Raw genomic sequence first — 19259 nt, 5'->3', positions numbered from 1 at the left:
GTGTGTGTATGTGTGATAGGTTTGTGTGTATACATGATAGGTGGTCAGTTTGTGTGTGTATACATGATAGGTGGTCAGTTTGTGTGTGTATTCATGATAGGTGGTCAGTTTGTGTGTGTATGTGTGATAGGTGGTAAGTTTGTGTGTATGATAGGTGGTATTGTGTGTGTATTCATGATAGGTGGTCGGTTGTGTGTGTATGTGTGATAGGTGGTCAGTTTGTGTGTATGTGTGGTAGGTGGTCAGTTTGTGTGTGTATGTGTGATAGGTGGTCAGTTTGTGTGTATATGATAGGTGGTCAGTTTGTGTGTGTATTCATGATAGGTGATCAGTTTGTGTGTGTATTCATGATAGGTGGTCAGTTGTGTGTATATGCATGATAGGTGGTCAGTGTGTGTGTATTCATGATAGGTGGTCAGTTTGTGTGTGTATTCATGATAGGTGGTCAGTTTGTGTGTGTATGCATGATAGGTGGTCAGTTTGTGTGTGTATGCATGATAGGTGGTCAGTTTGTGTGTATATGCATGATAGGTGGTCAGTTTGTGTGTGTATTCATGATAGGTGGTCAGTTTGTGTGTGTATTCATGATAGGTGGTCAGTTTGTGTGTATATGCATGATAGGTGGTCAGTATTCAGGTGGTTGTGTGTATTCATGATGGGTGGTCAGTTTGTGTGTATATGCATGATAGGTGGTCAGTTTGTGTGTATGTGCATGATAGGTGGTCAGTTTGTGTGTGTATGTGTGATAGGTGGTCAGTTTGTGTGTGGATGCATGATAGGTGGTCAGTTTGTGTGTGTATGTGTGATAGGTGGTCAGTTTGTGTGTATGTGTGGTAGGTGGTCAGTTTGTGTGTGTATGCATGATAGGTGGTCAGTTTGTGTGTGTGATAGGTGGTCAGTTTGTGTGTATGTGTGGTAGGTGGTCAGTTTGTGTGTGTATGCATGATAGGTGGTCAGTTTGTGTGTGTGTGTGAAGAACGATCTAAGTCACACCCATTACTAAATCCTGTTACTTATTTACTCAGCGTCATAATGAACTTTTTTCCAGGTTGAACACAGCACTACACTGTCACCACATGTACTGTTGAGGGTATATTACACTTGGCCTCTTTAATATTCCATCATTCACACATTTTACTCAAATTTATAAAGAAAAAAATTATTGAACTTCGGACTGTTTGATGCTAAGTTACATAAATTATAAGTACAGAATACATACAAATGAACAAAAACTTTAATAGCTTAAACTTTACTTGTGCAGCACAGTAAATACAATATAAATGATATTCACATTATTTCAAGTTATATTTACATTCTTCTTCAATTTCCTTTAGACCTGAGTGTTGTATGATTTGTTATCTTCACCACCTGTATAAGATAATGAACAGCATCTCGGTTACAGTGACGTAGTTGAGACACAGACGAGACCATTCACTACTTTAACCATCGTGGCTCACCATAACATTAAACCTTCAAGATAAATTCGGGGTGGTAAAACTTCAGCCTGGTTAAATCTTAGGGGCTGGAATTTCAGGTAAGCACTTTAGGGGAGGAGGAGGGGGGGGTAATCACGAGGTAATTGACAGAGGCTGAGAGAGGTAAGAGTCTCATTTGTTGTCTCGTTTAAAACCATTGCCCCAGTGACCGCCACATTCAGTTGTAATAGTCGTAATATTCGTAATTATCCGGATCAAAGTTAAAAATCTCGGACAGTTCGGAGTGGCTAAAATCTCCGTTGTCGTAGAAGGCTTTCAGGCGGTCGTGTACCTCGATGTCACTAAATACGTCGGGGAATGGCGGGGGCTCGTACACCTCCTCTCTTGTTGCGTCCGGGTCATCGTGGTCTGTGATAACTCTCTCGTCATCAGCTGTAATGCTTGTGTGTCTTACTGTTGTTACTGATATTGTAGGTGGGAGTGAAGATGTAGTTGTGGGTGGAGCTGTGGTTGTTGTGGGTGGAGCTGTGGTTGTTGTTTTGGGTGGAGCTGTGGTTGTTGTTTTGGGTGGAGCTGTGGTTGTTGTGGGTGGTGCTGTGGTTGTTGTGGGTGGAGCTGTGGTTGTTGTTTTGGGTGGAGCTGTGGTTGCTGTGGTTGTTGTTTGGGTGGAGCTGTGGTTGTTGGGGTGGTGCTGTGGTTGTTGTGGGTGGCGCTGTGGTTGTGGGTGGAGTGGTGGTGGTTGTGGGTGGAGTGGTGGTGGTTGTGGGTGGAGTTGTGGTGGTTGTTTTGGGTGGAGTTGTGGTTGTTTTGGGTGGAGCTGTGGTTGTTGTGGTGGTTGTGGGTGGAGTGGTGGTTGTGGGTGGAGTGGTGGTGGGTGTGGGTGGAGTTGTGGTGGTTGTTGTGGGTGGAGTGGTGGTGGTTATGTGTTGATCCATGGTTGTGGGTGGAGTTGTGGTGGTTGTTGTGGGTGGAGTGGTGGTGGTTGTGAGTGGAGTGGTGGTGGCTGCATGTTGATCCAGGGTTGTGGGTGGAGTGGTGGTTGTGGGTGGAGCAGTGGTTGTGGGTGGAGTGATGGTGGTTGTGAGTGGATCCATGATTGTGGGTGGAGTGGTGGTGGTTGTGTGTTGATCCATGGTTGTGGGTGGAGTGGTGGTGGTGGTTGTGAGTGGATCCATGGTTGTGGGTGGAGTGATGGTGGTTGTGAGTGATCCATGATTGTGGGTGGAGTGGTGGTGGTTGTGGGTGGAGTGGTGGTGGTGGTTGTGAGTGGATCCATGGTTGTGGGTGGAGCAGTGGTTGTGAGTGGATCCATGATTGTGGGTGGAGCTGTGGTTGTGGGTGGAGTGGTGGTGGTTGTGTGTTGATCCATGGTTGTGGGTGGAGCAGTGGTTGTGGGTGGAGTGGTGGTTGTGGGTGAAGTGGTGGTGGTTGTGTGTTGATCCATGGTTGTGGGTGGAGCAGTGGTTGTGGGTGGAGTGGTGGTGGTGGTTGTGGGTGAAGTGGTGGTGGTTGTGTGTTGATCCATGGTTGTGGGTGGAGCAGTGGTTGTGGGTGGAGTGGTGGTGGTGGTTGTGGGTGAAGTGGTGGTGGTTGTGTGTTGATCCATGGTTGTGGGTGGAGCAGTGGTTATGGGTGGAGCAGTGGTGGTGGTTGTGGGTGAAGTTGTGGTTGTTGTAGGTGGAGGTGTGGTTTTTGTGGGTGGAGCTGTGGTGGTTGTGAGTGGAGTTGTGAATGTTGTAGGTGATAGAGTTGTAGTGGGTGGAGTAGTGCTAGGGTCAGGGGATGGATCGGTTGTGAGAGACGGGTCACTACTGGTGCTGTACATCGCTGAACGCTCACCTTCACCAGCGTTAACAGCCGTGTCTGGACTAAGATCCTCAGCTGAATGGAAAGTGTCATAATCCTCAGCTGAATGGAACACCTCCTCTGTAACTATCTTGCTCTCTTCTCCTAGGTCCTCGGACTTCTCATTCTCCGTCATCTCCTCATTCTCCACCAAGGTGTGATACGACGCAGAATTGTTGGCTAGAAGGCCTTCGTTTTTTAGTACCTCAGTTACAGGCAAGGAATTATTGTTAACAGAAGACCCCATTATGTTGTTACCCATGAAGCTGATGTTGATTCCCAATTTTTTCATAAGTGCCAAGGCCTTCTCGTCACCTGCCTCTAATTTTTCCTTCAGACGGTGGGCTACGATGCGGAATTTTTCCCCAGACCCAGAAAACTTCAAGCGTATTTTCCTAACTCCAGCCTTGACAGCAGAACCAAACCGCTGAGCCCCCTGTTTCATGGCGCGACCTGCGTGTAGAATTCCATGTTTTGTGGCATTCCCCCCGGCCACGACGACTCTCCCAACAGCAGCCAGACTTGATCTATGTACGTTGTTTATTTCCGACAACTTATCCTTTACTTTACTTGCAACTTTTTTCATCTTATTTCCTGCAGATGAAAACCATGACCTCCATCTACTGGATTTCTTAGTTGGTGAAGTAGGAACTGTAGTCGTGGTGGCTGGCTCTGTGGTAATGTCTTCTTCACTCTGAAATACCATCAGTGTACAGTACTTACTCTGTATGTAAAACAGCAAGGACGGGTCCAGGAAAGAGTGAGGAAGAGGTGGGTAAGATTTTGATGGCTGTATATCACTAAAGGGAAGATGTACGAAGGAGTTACACTCTCCCATAGGTACATTTTGAACTAAAAAAATTTCAGTACAGGGTATTATAAATTATAGGCTTGTTAGGATTAATATTTTCCTCAGTCAAATCTGTCTCAACTTTGTTAGTAATTCAGATAAAGTACCTTCTTGTTGTCAGAGATCCACCATCTCCACCTACTGCGTCTCCTGTCGGTGGTGATCGTGGGTGGTGTAGCAGTGGAAGCTTCCTTGGGGTGACTGGTAGTCTGCTGGTTCATCCCTTCCTTCACTTTTTCATCTTTTCCCTGAATGACCATCAATACTGTACACAAGGTCTGTCACTCAGCACTGGAGACAACTTCTCAATCAATTGTATTCTCTCTCCAACTAAATAAGGTGAGAGGAATATTTCACATGAGGCAGAAATGAGTTTTAGTACTGGACTGTACTGTATTAAGGAAAGATAAAAGTCAGTCTTTAGCAGTACTGTCTATCTATCAGCTTCACATTGAGTGAAACAAAGGTGGTGAAAATGGCTGACTTAGGAATGAAAAAATATTCAGATGTGGTAAAAGGAATAACATTATGTCAGAGGAAGAGATGGTTAAAAAGAGTGTAAGACATCTGTAGGTGACTTAAGGTGTCATCCACTTTTTTGAGAGTTGATCAAGGAAGGTAATACAGTACTGAACTACACCAGTTGATATATACTGTACTGTACTCACCCACCACCAGACAAGGTGACGTTCTCCAACATGGCCTCTTTGCAAATGAGAATCTACTTTGGAGTAGAATGTAAGGTGGACCTCAGGTGAAGGATGAGCCTGGAGTGGGGCAGTAAGGAAAATTACCACCATCCATGACCACACGGTTCCCTGCATCTGAAAAAATATCATGAATGATTGTACAGTAGTTGTGGCAACTGTGGTCAGGAAGGTTGAGTACAGTGTAGTTCACCAAGTTGACATAGAGGAATCATTGTTGTTGGAAGCATTTCAAGTACAGTGTAGCTTAAATTATACGTACAAGTACAGTACAGTGATTATCTACAAGATCATTGCTATACAGTGTAATTTACTGTACAGTACTTTACACACCAATATGAATTTTCTAAAACAAAAAAGAATGCTGTATCAGTGTAAAATATTACCATGTTATAAGCTCAAGCTACACTATATAACTTGATAAAGCTTTGCTTTATCTCGGCACAAATTTTGTCATGTGTCAAATTCAAACTAATTTAGAGTATACTGTATTGAGAACTTGCAGTCTTAATCATCCACTGATGTGTTTTTTTTTTGTTCAAGCTCTGAATGCGACATCAGCAAATGCTACCTAGGTATGTTAATTCCTAGTCAATTCGCCAGGCCAACATACAGGCAATTAAAACATATAATAATTACTTAATAAGTAATATTAGGGGGGCACGTCGCTACCTGGCATTTAATTGCAATTCTCAAACCCCCTCGTTTACCCCCCACTATGCGTTTCACAAATCTCATCTCTTGCCTGGCGATTCAGCTATAATACACACAAAGGAAAGCTCCGCGAATTTGTGTTCTTATTGCTGAAATACTCACCTCCGCAAGGATATTATATATGATATTTGTACTTAATAGCACAGTGATGAAGTAGAGTGACTTTTATTTTGTTATGTCTCATTTATTGTATTTGGGACATTTTCTTACACGACTTTGGGTCAGCATGGCGACCAAAACAAATTTTCTCTGTGAGTCGTTTAGATCGTTGTGACTATCCCTTGCCTTTAAGTCACTCAGTGAATGTCGCTGCGCCCTCCCGGGCTCGTCTTCACTAAAAGAGAATATGTGAATATAGCTACAAGGACTAGAAAGTTCAGCTCAGGCACTACATTCAAGGAATTGTCTGTCAGTAGAGAATTTGAATTCAGTAGTAGTAGTTTCACCCAAGACCCAAGGGGGCTATACTACATGTAATTATAAAAAATGTAAAGTGACTTGGATTACTAAGATAGATCCTCATGTGGCTTGCATAATTCATGGCAGCTGTGTCTCAAATAACCTATTTTCACCAATGGATTGTGCAGTTTGTTATGATCAAATTTGTCAATTTCATCAAGCTACAGGTGATAAGAAAGATTTATTGCAATTACAAATTAAAAATAGGTGGAATAAGGCCTTGAAGAGGAAATTTTTTAATGTACAACAATGGAAAGATTTCAAGTTGGCAGAAAGTTTAGGTTTATTGGTGTTAGGTAAAAGACTTAATCCCCACTTAGACAAGACTGCTTCTGCTAAGAAAAATAAGTAGGAAGTCTACAAAAACCTCTATCTACTCAATCTGATTTCAGTGGATTCCCGGATCAGGACGATGAGCCTGGTTCTAATCATAGTATCCAGTCTCTTGAGCAGGAAGAACCTGTTGAGACTGACTTCATCCTATCCACATCTTGGTAACCACTTCCACCTGGGGCATAAGTGTTGGTTACTGCGAGTGGAAACAGGCTGCTGTCGACTACTACGCAGCTGCTGGAAAATATTGAGTGTAAGGTTGAGTCTAACAGGCCATGGATAACATTGGTAAGAGCTAAATCTTCTTTGTTCACTAATCCATCTGAATCTGTGGATTCCTTATTCAAAATATTTTATGAAAATGTCTCTAAGCTTCCTGATATCTCAGCAACTACAAAGAGAGAGGAAGGACATGCAACTTTGGGTCATCATTCTTTGTTTTTGGAGGGTGATACTACACTTTTTTGGCCTGATATTTGCCCAAAGATGATCTCTGAAATAGACAAAGTCTGGGCTAATTTATTGAAAGACTTAACACTCATTCCCACAGACAGGAATGCTCACAAGTTTAGTTTTTTTGAAGTTCCAATTTAATGATGAAAAGAGTTCCTTATATGAATTTTCCCAATATTTGTCAGCTTCAAAATATGTTGATATAAGTATGAAAAAAAAAAATTGAAACCAGTTGCCCCTGCACTGCTGCTTGAAGAATTTAAAATTAGGAACTTGGCAGCAGATGTTTGGTCTGCAATTATGATGTGTCAGTAATTAACTAAGTTTGTGCTGGACTATGAAGAAAATTCAGAAGTGGACAAATGTTATGCTGCTGCTCTACAAGGAATCCCATATTCCCTGTACAACTCATTTTAAGATAATTTGTTGAAAGCCCTAAGACTGAAAGTCCAGCTAAGGAAACAAGCAACAAACAATGCTTCAAGTGGTAGTGCTTATTTGTTGATACGTTCTTCTCCTCTTTCTCCTGCTTTGTTTGGTGAGCAATCATTGATTAATTATAGATCATCTTTGGAGAATACTATTAATATTAATGTCCCCAGGAGTCCTCAGACCTTTCGGAAACCTAGGAGAGGAAGGTTTTACAGGGGAACAGGACCAGCTGCCTGGGTTAGTTATCAACCTAGGGAAAATTTTAGAGGAGAAAATAATCAAAGACGTAATAGAGGTGGCCGTTTGTTCAGAAACGGAAGGAGACCTTATTCCACCACCTCAGCAACTTCCCTCTTCCAAAGAAGCCAGACAGCTGGGTCGTCAAGGGGGTTGGGAAGACAGATGGACTTCTTCCATATGGGCTTACAAGACAATCAAAGGGGGTCTCACTTGGACTTGGTTGAGGCGACCACCCCTAGCATTCACAAAGAAGGGTAAAAAACAAACCCCATTACTTACAAAATTTGTAAGTCAACTACTAAACAGAGGTGTCATAGAACCGTTGCAGTTAGAGAAATGTTTCATGTCTCGCCTATTCCCAGTCCCCAAGAAAGGCAGCGACAAATTAAGGTGGATTTTGGATCTTTCAATACTAAACAAATTTATTCCCAAAACAAGTTTCAAGATGCTCATTTACGATCATCTGAGGCATCTACTTCTGCCAAATGCTTGGATCTCAAAAGTGGATCTCGAAGATGCTTATTATCACGTTCCTGTTGCTCCCAGGTGCAGAAAATTTCTGGTGTTCAAAGTAGGGGAATTAAGTTATCAATTCACAGTGATGCCATTCGGTCTGACAATTGCACCAAAAGTCTTTACAAAACTGGCAAATATTCCCAGAAAGATCCTTGCAAAGGAGGGCATAAGAACCTTTGCTTATCTAGACGATTGGCTGATAATGGGAAACTCTTTCGAAGATTGTCAAAGGGGGACCCAACGTACACTAGTACTATTTCAAAACCTTGGTTTAAAGATAAACCAGGTAAAATCAAATTTAATACCATATCAAAAGTTGGATTGGTTAGGCCTCCACTGGGATACAAATCAGCAGTCAGTCAGTTTACCAGGAACAAAAGTAACAGATTTGATAAACAAAGTAGAAGCCTTTTGTGTAAAGCACAAGGTTTCTTGGCACGATTGGGAAAAGCTTCTGGGTCTGTTGAATTTTGCCACAACAGTGGTTCCATTGTAACGACCACGGTCTTACACGTCAGTTAGCGCCAAAATCAAATGATTCATATTACGCTCAATAGCCCACAAAACATGTAACTCGGCTTTCGTTTGAGTCCTCCATCCGAGGAGTCCGTTTTCTCATCACTTCAAGACACCTCAGTCCTCCGTTATCCCATTTTCTCTGACTTACTGAAACCAACCTCTCTATAAATTGAATTTGAGTGTGAGAGAGAACACCCTTGTTTTGAGTCAACCTAGATATGTCTGTTTACAGTTGGAACATTCAAGATCCATTGTGAGTGGGGTAGAACGCTTCAACTGTCCTTATTGCTAGTAAAATGTGTCAAGTAAGTGAGTGTCGAGTTTGCCAGCTAGAGTGGCGTATTTCATGTCGTCCGTGGGGTTATCCAGGAGTTTCTGATCGCCCCTGAAGTTATATCATTTTGTCGCCCCGACATCAGAGAATCTGATGTTTATAGTTTAGTTAGTGTCAGTTGTCTATTTAAGAAAGTCATTAATCTCCTGAACTATTCTGTCAACTGGTATAATCTCCAAGATCTAGCACCTCCCCGTGAATAGCGCCTTGTTCGCCTCAGGCCTGAGCTTGCAGAATTAATGTTATCAACGTGTATACAGTTAACCCTCACTTTACGCGGTCCCGCATTCCGCGTTTCCACGTTAACGCGGTGCCTTGCCAGAACCTCACGTGCTCAAATTACGCGGTATGTGAACCCCATTACGCGGAGAGTGTCCGGCGCGACGCTATTTTTAGATTCGCCCCACCCGCCACCCGCCCGCCTGCCTGCCTGTGCTCCTCGCCTCCTCCCTCCGCTTGGGCAAGCGGCGCGGTAAGGTTGCGCAGTGTGTGTCTTTGTTGCGTTATCACTGACGTCATATGACGTATCAGACCTGTGATTGGCCATGCATCCCTACCCCCCTCTGCTGCTAGCTGTAATTGGCTTAAAGTATTATGACGTGTCCACCCGGGGGAGGGAGGGAGGGAGGAAAGACGACGCTTGACCTAGCCGCGGCAGTTTCATCCCTCAAGGCCACTCCGTGTAAACGCGCATCCATTGTTCCGTAAAATGGCTTCCGCCGGACCACCACCCCCAGAGAGAAACCTTTCCTTACCTGGACCCAGCGGCACTAAGCCAAAGAAGACACGACGTTCCTTAAGCTACGAGGTGAAGTATACCATCATCCAAGTGTTGGAGAAAGGAACAAGGCAGGTTGATTTGGCGCGCCAGCATGGTGTGAACAAATCTACGTTCCGGACTATAAAGAAGGATGCAGCCAAGATAAAGGAGCACATGAAGATCACAAAGTCTACAGGTGCTTCTATGATCAAGTATTTTCACAACCAGGTGCTTCTCAAGACAGAAAAATTACTTGTGAGGTACTTGGTGCGTCAGGCGCGACGGAACATGGCGGTCGACACGCGCTCTGTTAAGGACTACGCACGTGAACTGTACATGGCAGTGGCACGAAAGATGGGAACTACAGAGCCCAAACCCTTTAATGCTTCCTCTGGGTGGTTACAGAGGTTTAAGATCCGGAACAAGATCACCAATATAAACATTGGTGGTGAAGAAGCGAGTGCTGATCGTGCTGCGGCTCGGGAATTTCCTCCGTTTTTACGTGAGATTATGGAGGAAGGACAGTACAGTGACGACCAGGTGTTTAACATGGACGAATCTGGTCTTTTCTGGAAAAAGCTACCTTCCAAGTCCTTCGTTGTAAAGAATGCCAGCAGGATTCGGGGCCGGAAAATGCAGAAGGAACGCATCACCGTCCTGTTTACCACCAATGCCTCCGGTACCTGTAAGCTCAAGTTATCGGTGATCCACACAGCACGCAAGCCGCACGCCTACAAAACCATGGACATGACCAAGCTAAATGTCCACTGGCTGACCGCACGTAAGGCGTGGATGTTCTCTACACTGTCCCTCTCCTGGTTTGATGACTGTTTTGTTCCCGATGTAAAAAAATTCTGTGAGCGACAGAATGTGCCATTCAATATTTTGTTGCTGCTGGACAACGCACCAGGACACTCGCCCCTACTGTTAGATCGTCACCCCAACGTAAAAGTGGTCTTCCTTCCTCCCAACACTACGTCATTAATCCAGCCCATGGACCAGGAGTTAATCTGCAATGTAAAAGCTGCATTCTCAACAAAAAAATTCCAGCTCCTGAACGACTACACCAACACCAGGGAAGAGTTGCGTAACCTGAGTGACACCACCACCGATAGCAAGAGCGAAGAAGATGAGGATCAACAGTTGGAACAGCAAAAAATACTGTTCAAACTATTCTGGAGAGTATTTAACATCAAGAAAGCTGTGGACTTCTTGGTGGAGTCATGGGATCAGCTGTCTATTGCTACAATTCGTCACGCATGGAGACATGTGTTGCATGGAATACCAGGTGAGAGGAGGAGTCAATCTGTGACTGGTGAGGTTCAGAATGTTGCAGTAGCAGTGGACCTTGCCAGAGAAGCTGCGCAGACTGTTACAGTTCTTCTCCGAGACCACCAACGACGACATCCTGGAGGTGATCAGAGATCCTGAAGTGACTGCCGACGAGATGTTGGAAGAAGAACACGTCAGTGAAGAGGAGGAAGAAGGTGCGTCATTCTCCGAAGAACACAGTTTAAGTCATAGTGATATTAAGGGTGCCATGGAGTGTGCAGAGAAAATGAAGTCCTTCCTTTCCCGCGACAATGACGTTGACCGCTATGAAGTCTTCCATACCCGGCTGGTGCAGGCTATGGAGCCGTACATCAAGGTGTATCACGACAACATCAATGCCAGCCGTCAGCAAAGCATAACAGATTTCTTCGCCCGCAACCCACCACAGCCAGCCCAAGCCAGTGTGGCAGTGAAGATGACTGAGGGATTTGTCAGGGAAGCCCTGACAACTGTAAGTGACAGTGATGGTGATTCACCTAGTAATGGTGATTCACCTGAGGGCCAGTAATCTGCCCTCTGCCTCGGAACCAGCCTCCATCCCCGTATGCCGACCCATCTCTTCTACTACCGTAAGTGTTCCACCTAATTTTTAGTTTTCTAACTTAACCTTTATTTTTCCTATGTTAACCTTTATTTTTCCTAACCTAACCTCTTCTATATTACTTGTTTTTTCATACCATCATAAAGTTAAGATAAAATTTTTACTACAACATAGTTATGTGTCGTCAAAAAGTGGAGTTTGGGGATCGGCCTGGACTCCATTTCAATTAATCCCATATGTTATGTTATTCACTTTATGCGTTTCTCGCTTTCCGCGGTACCCTCCGGGTTACATTAACCGCGTAAAGTGAGGGTTAACTGTATTCCACCTTTTCCTGGCAAGCTCAACCTCTGATTAGATTATATGAATAGACATAGGAAATTACCCTGATCAAGAACACCGGAGTTCATAACTAAGTATACAGTGATCCAAAATGATAGAGAAGTTATGTTGTTGGTAAGATCGACCCTTCTGGTATGAATACGGAGGCCCAAGCTGCCCCGCGGGTGCACGTATATACCTCTACACGAGGGAGAATCACGCATTCGTGACTCTTCCTCAACGTCTCTCCAGGTATGTTAACGTGTGTTCCCCGCCGCCTATTAATTCCGTTTAACTTAGTCAATTTTGGTGAATATCAGTGTTCATGTGTTAACACAGTGAATTCTGTGCCAATGAAGTCGAGTAACGTAGAGATTTAGATATCGTCTGAACCGTTGCCAGGCGTATGTTTTGTATAGTTGAAGTTAGACCTTTAGGCATTCGTGACTCTTCCTCGACGTCTCTCCAGTGTGTTGAGCTGAATACTCATCGGCTAACGTGGGCGGTAACCGGGTTGGACGATGCCGTTAATTTGACAGGACTGAACTGGGAAGTCCGTTTCCTGCAAATCAGGCGCCAACTCCCTGAGCGTGTGTCGGTCTACAACTGACCCCTAACAGCGATCTTCATTTGTTGTAGAGACCAGCGTTACCCTGGGGCACTCCTCACAGTTACATAGGCCTAAGTATTATTGTATCTTGTTTGGGGGATAACTAGCAGAAATATAGTATCCCAGGTTAAGTATTGAACCACTGAATGAGAGTTAAAAGTGCCATGTCGTTCCTTGTGAATTAAGAGGAGGTATTGTATGTTGAGATGATTGTGGAGTTGTCCAGTGTGTTATGTATTCATTGGTAGTGACCATGAAATGATAATCTGAGAGTATAATGATATAACCAAGAAGTGAAGAGTTAATTTGCTACTTGGTAAGGTAAGACCTGAGGGTCCAGTGATATCTGGTGTATACCCATTACTGAGTATCATTTGGCAGAGTGACAATACCACAATTGTCGATTGAAGTAATAAGTATTTGGAGGTATTTAATGAGGTAATAAGTTCTTGAAGTGTTTGATGACTTAATAAATAAATTGCAGTTCTGTTTTGTCTGAGTGAATCTAAGATGCATCTTATCCAATCACTGTGTTAATAAATATTGAATTAGTAATCTACGAGTATCACCACTCTATCCTTTCCCACATTGGTTCTCAGAAAATAACTAACTCACGTGCCTAGAAGCTCGCTACCTAACAGTTAACTAAGATATGTTATATTCTAGAAAAATCCTGGGTGGTGGCAGGTCTACCGATGTAAGTATAATAAGTGTGGTAATAAGAAAGATATGGTTTCCCAGGTTAATCCATGGTTTAGAATATAACTAGAACAAAATATATGGAAGAAATCATAATATATGAAAGGAAATGAAAAGAAAGAACATTGACTTGGAAAACATAAGCAGAGAAGCATAAGAGTTACTTATATAAGAATATACAAGAATACAAGGTATATAGAGATAAAGAACATATAAGAATATAAGCAAGAATATATAAGAATAAGTATATATGTAAAGAATTGAAGAAGGATAAGTATATAAAACAGGATACTCATTGGAAAGAATGCTACAACGAACATATAAGTATATGAATAAATAGAATACTAACAGAAAAGAATATCTGGATGGTAAATTATTAAAAAGAGAAAACTCGGCCCGTTACACCATTGGGAAAGTTAAGGAAAAAGCAACTATCTCATCTGGGCTCGAAGTTGCTTCGCAGAAACAGAAAAGTTGCTTCTTCTCTCTCTATTCAGATAAAAAATCATCTGTTATGGTGGACAAACTGGGACAATCTAATCGATCCCTCTCCCTGGGTTCCACCTCAAACAGGTTTGGTCGTTTGTACGGATGCGTCCAAAATAGGATGGGGATACCATTCTTCAAAAGGGGAATTCAATCAAGGAAAGTGGAGCAACTTCCTTTGGGACAAACACATAAATATAAAAGAATTAGCAGTGGTCCTATTTTTTTTGTCCGCAAACCGAAATTTACAAAATACGACGATCCTGTTTGCCATGGACAACAAAATGGCAGTCTTTTGTCTCAATCATCAAGGGTCAACAAGGCCTTGGCCCCTTCTGCAACTATCAGAAAAAATTTTCAGTATTTGTGCAACACAAATACTTTACCTCAAAGCAACTTATATACCTGGAGTGCAAAACAATTGGGCAGATGCGCTGTCCCGTCTCCGGCCAGTATCGACAGAAACAGAATGGTCCTTAAAGGTATCGGAGTTCAAGAGTCTATTGAAGAAGTTTGGAACTCCACAGATAGATCTGTTTGCCTCCCTAACAAATCACAAGATGCCAATTTATGCATCTCTGGAAAGGTCAAATCTTTTAGGAAATGCCCTCCTCTTAGATTGGAACCTTTGTAATTCAATCTATCTATCCCCACCTGTGAAAATATTGCCCAAAGTGGTTCACAAACTCAGATCCTTCCGAGGCAAAGTCCTCTTGATTGCACCATATTGGATCCTACAACCTTGGTGCCTGGATCTACTGGACTGGTGCCCGAATCTTCTACAATTGCAACAAGGATGTCTAGACCAGGTACTACATTCTCAGTTCGAGATATCCTTGGCACTTCATGCTTGGAGTTTCTCAAAAAGAGTTTAAATAGGTTGTTGGGTAATTCCAATATAGCTAATCAAGTATTAGCAGGTCATAGACCCCAAACTTCTATTCAATATGAGAAAGCTTGGAATCTTTTTCAACAATTTATCAAGTTAACAACTCCAGATTCATTATCGGAAACAGTTGTGTTAGAATTTTTAGAATTTCTGTTCAGAGTTAAAGGCCTTCAAGGATCGACAATTGCATCTTATAAATCAGCATTGGTTGACCCTCTGGCTTGGGGTTTTAATATTACTTTGAACCCAAGGCTTTATCAAATGCTAAGATCGTCCTTTTTCATTCAGAGACCTTGTAGTGGAATTCTCCCCTACAAACGCTGTTTGTCGCTGCCTAGCCGACCCCACCAATTCCCCAGTGTATGCCTCGTGGTCTAGGTCAACCAGCGCCGCCATACACCACGGAGCGGGGGTCAACTGCTAAGCCACGCCTACCCCCGCTATTTAAGACCTGACCTCGTGGTGATCTGTCTCTCTTTCTACCTACAGCCGCAGCCAGCAACACCTCCTCCTCCGCCGCTGCCTGGCGGCCCTCGCTCCTCCTCCGCCTGCCTGGCGGTCCTCTCTCCCGCTGGCGAGCATGGCGACCCACAAGCTGTCCTTCTCTGAGCGTCCTCACCAACCAGCTCTCTCTACATCACGCTTGTAACCATGCTGCCTTCCCAGCACCAAGCTGCATTGTACATCCAATACAACATGTATATAGAGAGCACATTGTGAGTTTCCTTTCTCCATCCCATCCTGAGTGTGAACCAAACAATCTCATACCCCACAAATGGTGACTCCCGGAGATTCGCACTCACACAGGATGGAGGAGAAACTGATCACGCTCCCAGTCTTCAAGCAACATGGAAGACTGGCTTATCCACCCAGAAGCAGCTCTCATCGGCTCTACAGCTACTGTCTCTACACCGCAGGTTAGACACCCTAGAGCAGCACTGTTTCTCCTAGCAGACACCAGCTCCTTTTCCTGCCCCCAAGCACCACGTCCTACCGACCCCAGCACACCCGTCCTGCCTCAGACGCCGACCCCGGCCCAGCAGTAACCCCTGCCGCCCCTGATGCGGCCTCTGTTCCTGAGTGCGGACACACACACCCCTCTTTTCTCCCCCAGGTACTCCCTGCTAATGTCCTGCACCCTGCTGCTGTCGTGGACCCAGCTGCTGTCACGAGCCCTCATCCGTTTCTGCTGACGCAGCCCCTGCTCCTGACCCAGGCCCACACACCCCAGCAGGCGCATCTGACGACTCGGTACCTGCCGTGAGGGAAGCACAAAATTCATCGCCTCCACACACCCTTATTCTCCCTCTCTACTCCCACAGATATTGTGTATCTAGACAGTTGTATCCAGCGACCGGCTCATCCACGCCATCGCCGTTGTCTCACATGAGGCACGCACCGCCCGTTCTGCCTCACATGTGCTATGCAACTCTGCAGACAACAAGTCTCCTACACAGCCTGGAGGGAAGGGGGAGTATTGTAGTGGAATTCTCCCCTACAAACGCTGTTTGTCGCTGCCTAGCCGACCCCACCAATTCCCCAGTGTATGCCTCGTGGTCTAGGTCAACCAGCGCCGCCATACACCACGGAGCGGGGGTCAACTGCTAAGCCACGCCTACCCCCGCTATTTAAGACCTGACCTCGTGGTGATCTGTCTCTCTTTCTACCTACAGCCGCAGCCAGCAACACCTCCTCCTCCGCCGCTGCCTGGCGGCCCTCGCTCCTCCTCCGCCTGCCTGGCGGTCCTCGCTCCTCCTCCGCCTGCCTGGCGGTCCTCTCTCCTGCTGGCGAGCATGGCGACCCACAAGCTGTCCTTCTCTGAGCGTCCTCACCAACCAGCTCTCTCTACATCACGCTTGTAACCATGCTGCCTTCCCAGCACCAAGCTGCATTGTACATCCAATGCAACATGTATATAGAGAGCACATTGTGAGTTTCCTTTCTCCATCCCATCCTGAGTGTGAACCAAACATCTCATACCCCACAACCTCCTCGACCCAAGAGAATCCCGCCTTGGTCTCTGGAAAAATATACTAATCTTCTTATGGGGCCTAATTACAATATAAATCTGAACAGGGATAAATTACTCCAGAAGGCAGCTTTCCTTCTAGCAATAGCAATGGGTATGAGAATCAGTGAACTGATTTCAATTTCCAATAATCCATCACTATTGGTATTTTCTGACGAGGATGTTATCCTTTTTCTTACGGAGATCCTAAGAAAAAATGAAAAGGAAGATTTCCAAGCTCAACCTATTAGGATAAAACGTCTAATGGATGAAACTAGGGTTCCTCACATATTGTGTCCAGTTAAAAATCTTCAGGAATGGTTAACCAGATTCCCTAATAGAGGCCCTTATGTTTTCTCATCAAGGGATGGTAAGAAATTATCTCCTAGTCAATTGAAAAAATCCTTATCTCAATAAGTGAATCAAGCAGACCCTGGCAAAAAATTTTTGGCACATGACACTAGGAAATATGCAGGGTCTGTGGCCTTTCTGCGGCATATGAGTCTCAGTCAGATCAAGGAAATGGGCTTTTGAAAATTTTCAAAAACTTTCAAAGACAGCTATCTTCATCTATCTCTATGAGATGCTTCAAATGTGGTGGTGCTGGGTTCCCCTCCCCCATCTAGTCAATCTCCATTACCAGGACCTTCTTCCTCGTCAGAATAAACTGAGTATCCTTTTTGAGTAAATTAACATTTTACCTTCCGGTAAATGTTCCTAATTTTGGAAATGTTCAAAACGGTTTATAATATAATCTGGACCTCAGTCAGCGGAGCCTTGTATGCAAAGTCACCTCCCTCTCCACCTCCTGCTCGGGTATTCTTGCTGACGTCGCATTCAGAGCTTGAACAAAATGCCGTTTTTTTCTAAAAACCAGTTTTTGTGATATAGCTCAATGCGACGTCCATAACCCACCCATCTCCACCCCTCGAGAGTTGACTTTTAATTACTGCTCGCTCTGAGGCAAGAGATGAGGATCGTGATGCGTATCGTGGGGGGTGAAGGAGGGGGTTTTGAGAAATACAATTAAATGCCAGGTAGCGACGTGTCCTCCTAATATTACTTATTAAGTAATTATTAGATGTTTTAATTGCTTGTATGTTGGCCTGGCGAATTGGCTAGGAAATAACATACCTAGGTAGCATTTGTTGACGTCGCATTCAAGCTATATCACAAAAACTGGTTTTTAGAAAAAATGGCTTTTTTTTCGGGGATTAGACCACCCGGGCACAAGTCACTGACCTACATCAGGGCCGGGGAATATAATAATAATAATAACTATTATTATTATTATTATAACAATAATTAATACATTAATGACAAAATACTAAAAATAAAAATAATATACTAAAAATAATAATAACCATAAATAAATACAAAAACGAAAAAAATAAATCAAGAATGAGAAACGATATGCGTTATGTATGTTGTGTTGTCAAAGTAAGAGAAACAATTGAGACCCTGCAATTGTGTGTAAATGAGGCAGAAAGTCAGATTAGCAACCTGGGACTTTGTCACAATTTTCGTGATGCCAATATCTTCCCAAGCGGTAGTACCTCCCTGTTTGATAGCTGCCTGCTACCTACTACCGACTGTAAACTCACCATTTACCAAGACAAAGGTTCAATGTTATCCCATTGCTAGTTTGACATTTTTTAACTGTCGGCTAAACTCTTTAATATAAAAAACGAGTGTGGACAGAGAGGTGAATGTTAAAGAGAAACACAGGAGATAGAAAATGGTGGGCAGTGGAAAGGACGATGTGAAGAGAGTGAACCAAAGTTTGTATAAGAGGAGAAAAAGAGTAAAGTGAGCAGACAACTAGACAAGGTGAGATTGAGCTGAGCAAAAAGAAAATCTTACAGAAACTGAAATAACTTGAGAATAAACCTGGCAGAGTGAGATGAGGAGCGTAAACGTTTTAGAAAGTGAAGTAGAGTGTAAGGTAATTCAAGAGTGTAAGAAAAAGAGAGAGAGAGAGAGCTAATAAAGCGTGGAGATAGAAGAGAGAGAGTAACAAGGGAGAGGGGGCTGTGTGTGCCACCCCTGGCAGAGTATCAGGACCTGTGCACTGAATGACACACTGCACTACTACTCGCACTCATGTCTTCTGGATGTATGTCAGCTTGCAACAGTCAGTATAAATGAAGCAATTACTGTTTTATTTACTGTAAATGAGGTAATTTACAAGATAGGTTAGTAGTGCTGTTTGTAAATGAAGGGATATGAAGACATTAACATCTGCATTCTCTGTTGTGCTTTAGGAAAAAAAAAAATTATAATATGTTCAACTTTGACTAAATTATTACAGTATCTTGTTGGTGAATGATTACAACACCAGTTGTAGCAGACACATATTACACTTATTAAACTTTTTCTCAAGCACAACAGAAAATACAAGCAACACTACTAATCTATGTTGCAAATTACCCAATTTACATTAAACAACACAACAGTAAATGCTTCATTTATACTGAGTGCTGTTTGTTGGTGATTGGTGTATTTGCTGATCGTGATCTAGAATATAAACACTTAAACATCTTAACCGTTCAAGTGCAGTCATATACAGGGTGTTAGAAAAGTCCCTGTGTACCTGCAATAATTAACAATATAAAGTAGTTGTTCTTTGTTATACTGTACGTAGATTGTTCTACTTACGGTAAATATAAGGAATGGTATCCACTTCCAACATTTACTATAAGTAGAAAAAGATTTATACCTGTAACTATATTTTTAATTATTGCAGGTGCACAGGTGTGTACTTTTCTAACACCC

The sequence above is a fragment of the Homarus americanus genome, unplaced genomic scaffold (assembly GCF_018991925.1).
Source record: "Homarus americanus isolate GMGI-L3 unplaced genomic scaffold, GMGI_Hamer_2.0 scaffold31037, whole genome shotgun sequence".
Lineage (NCBI taxonomy): Eukaryota > Metazoa > Arthropoda > Malacostraca > Decapoda > Nephropidae > Homarus > Homarus americanus.
Note: the sequence above shows the minus strand (reverse complement) of the source record.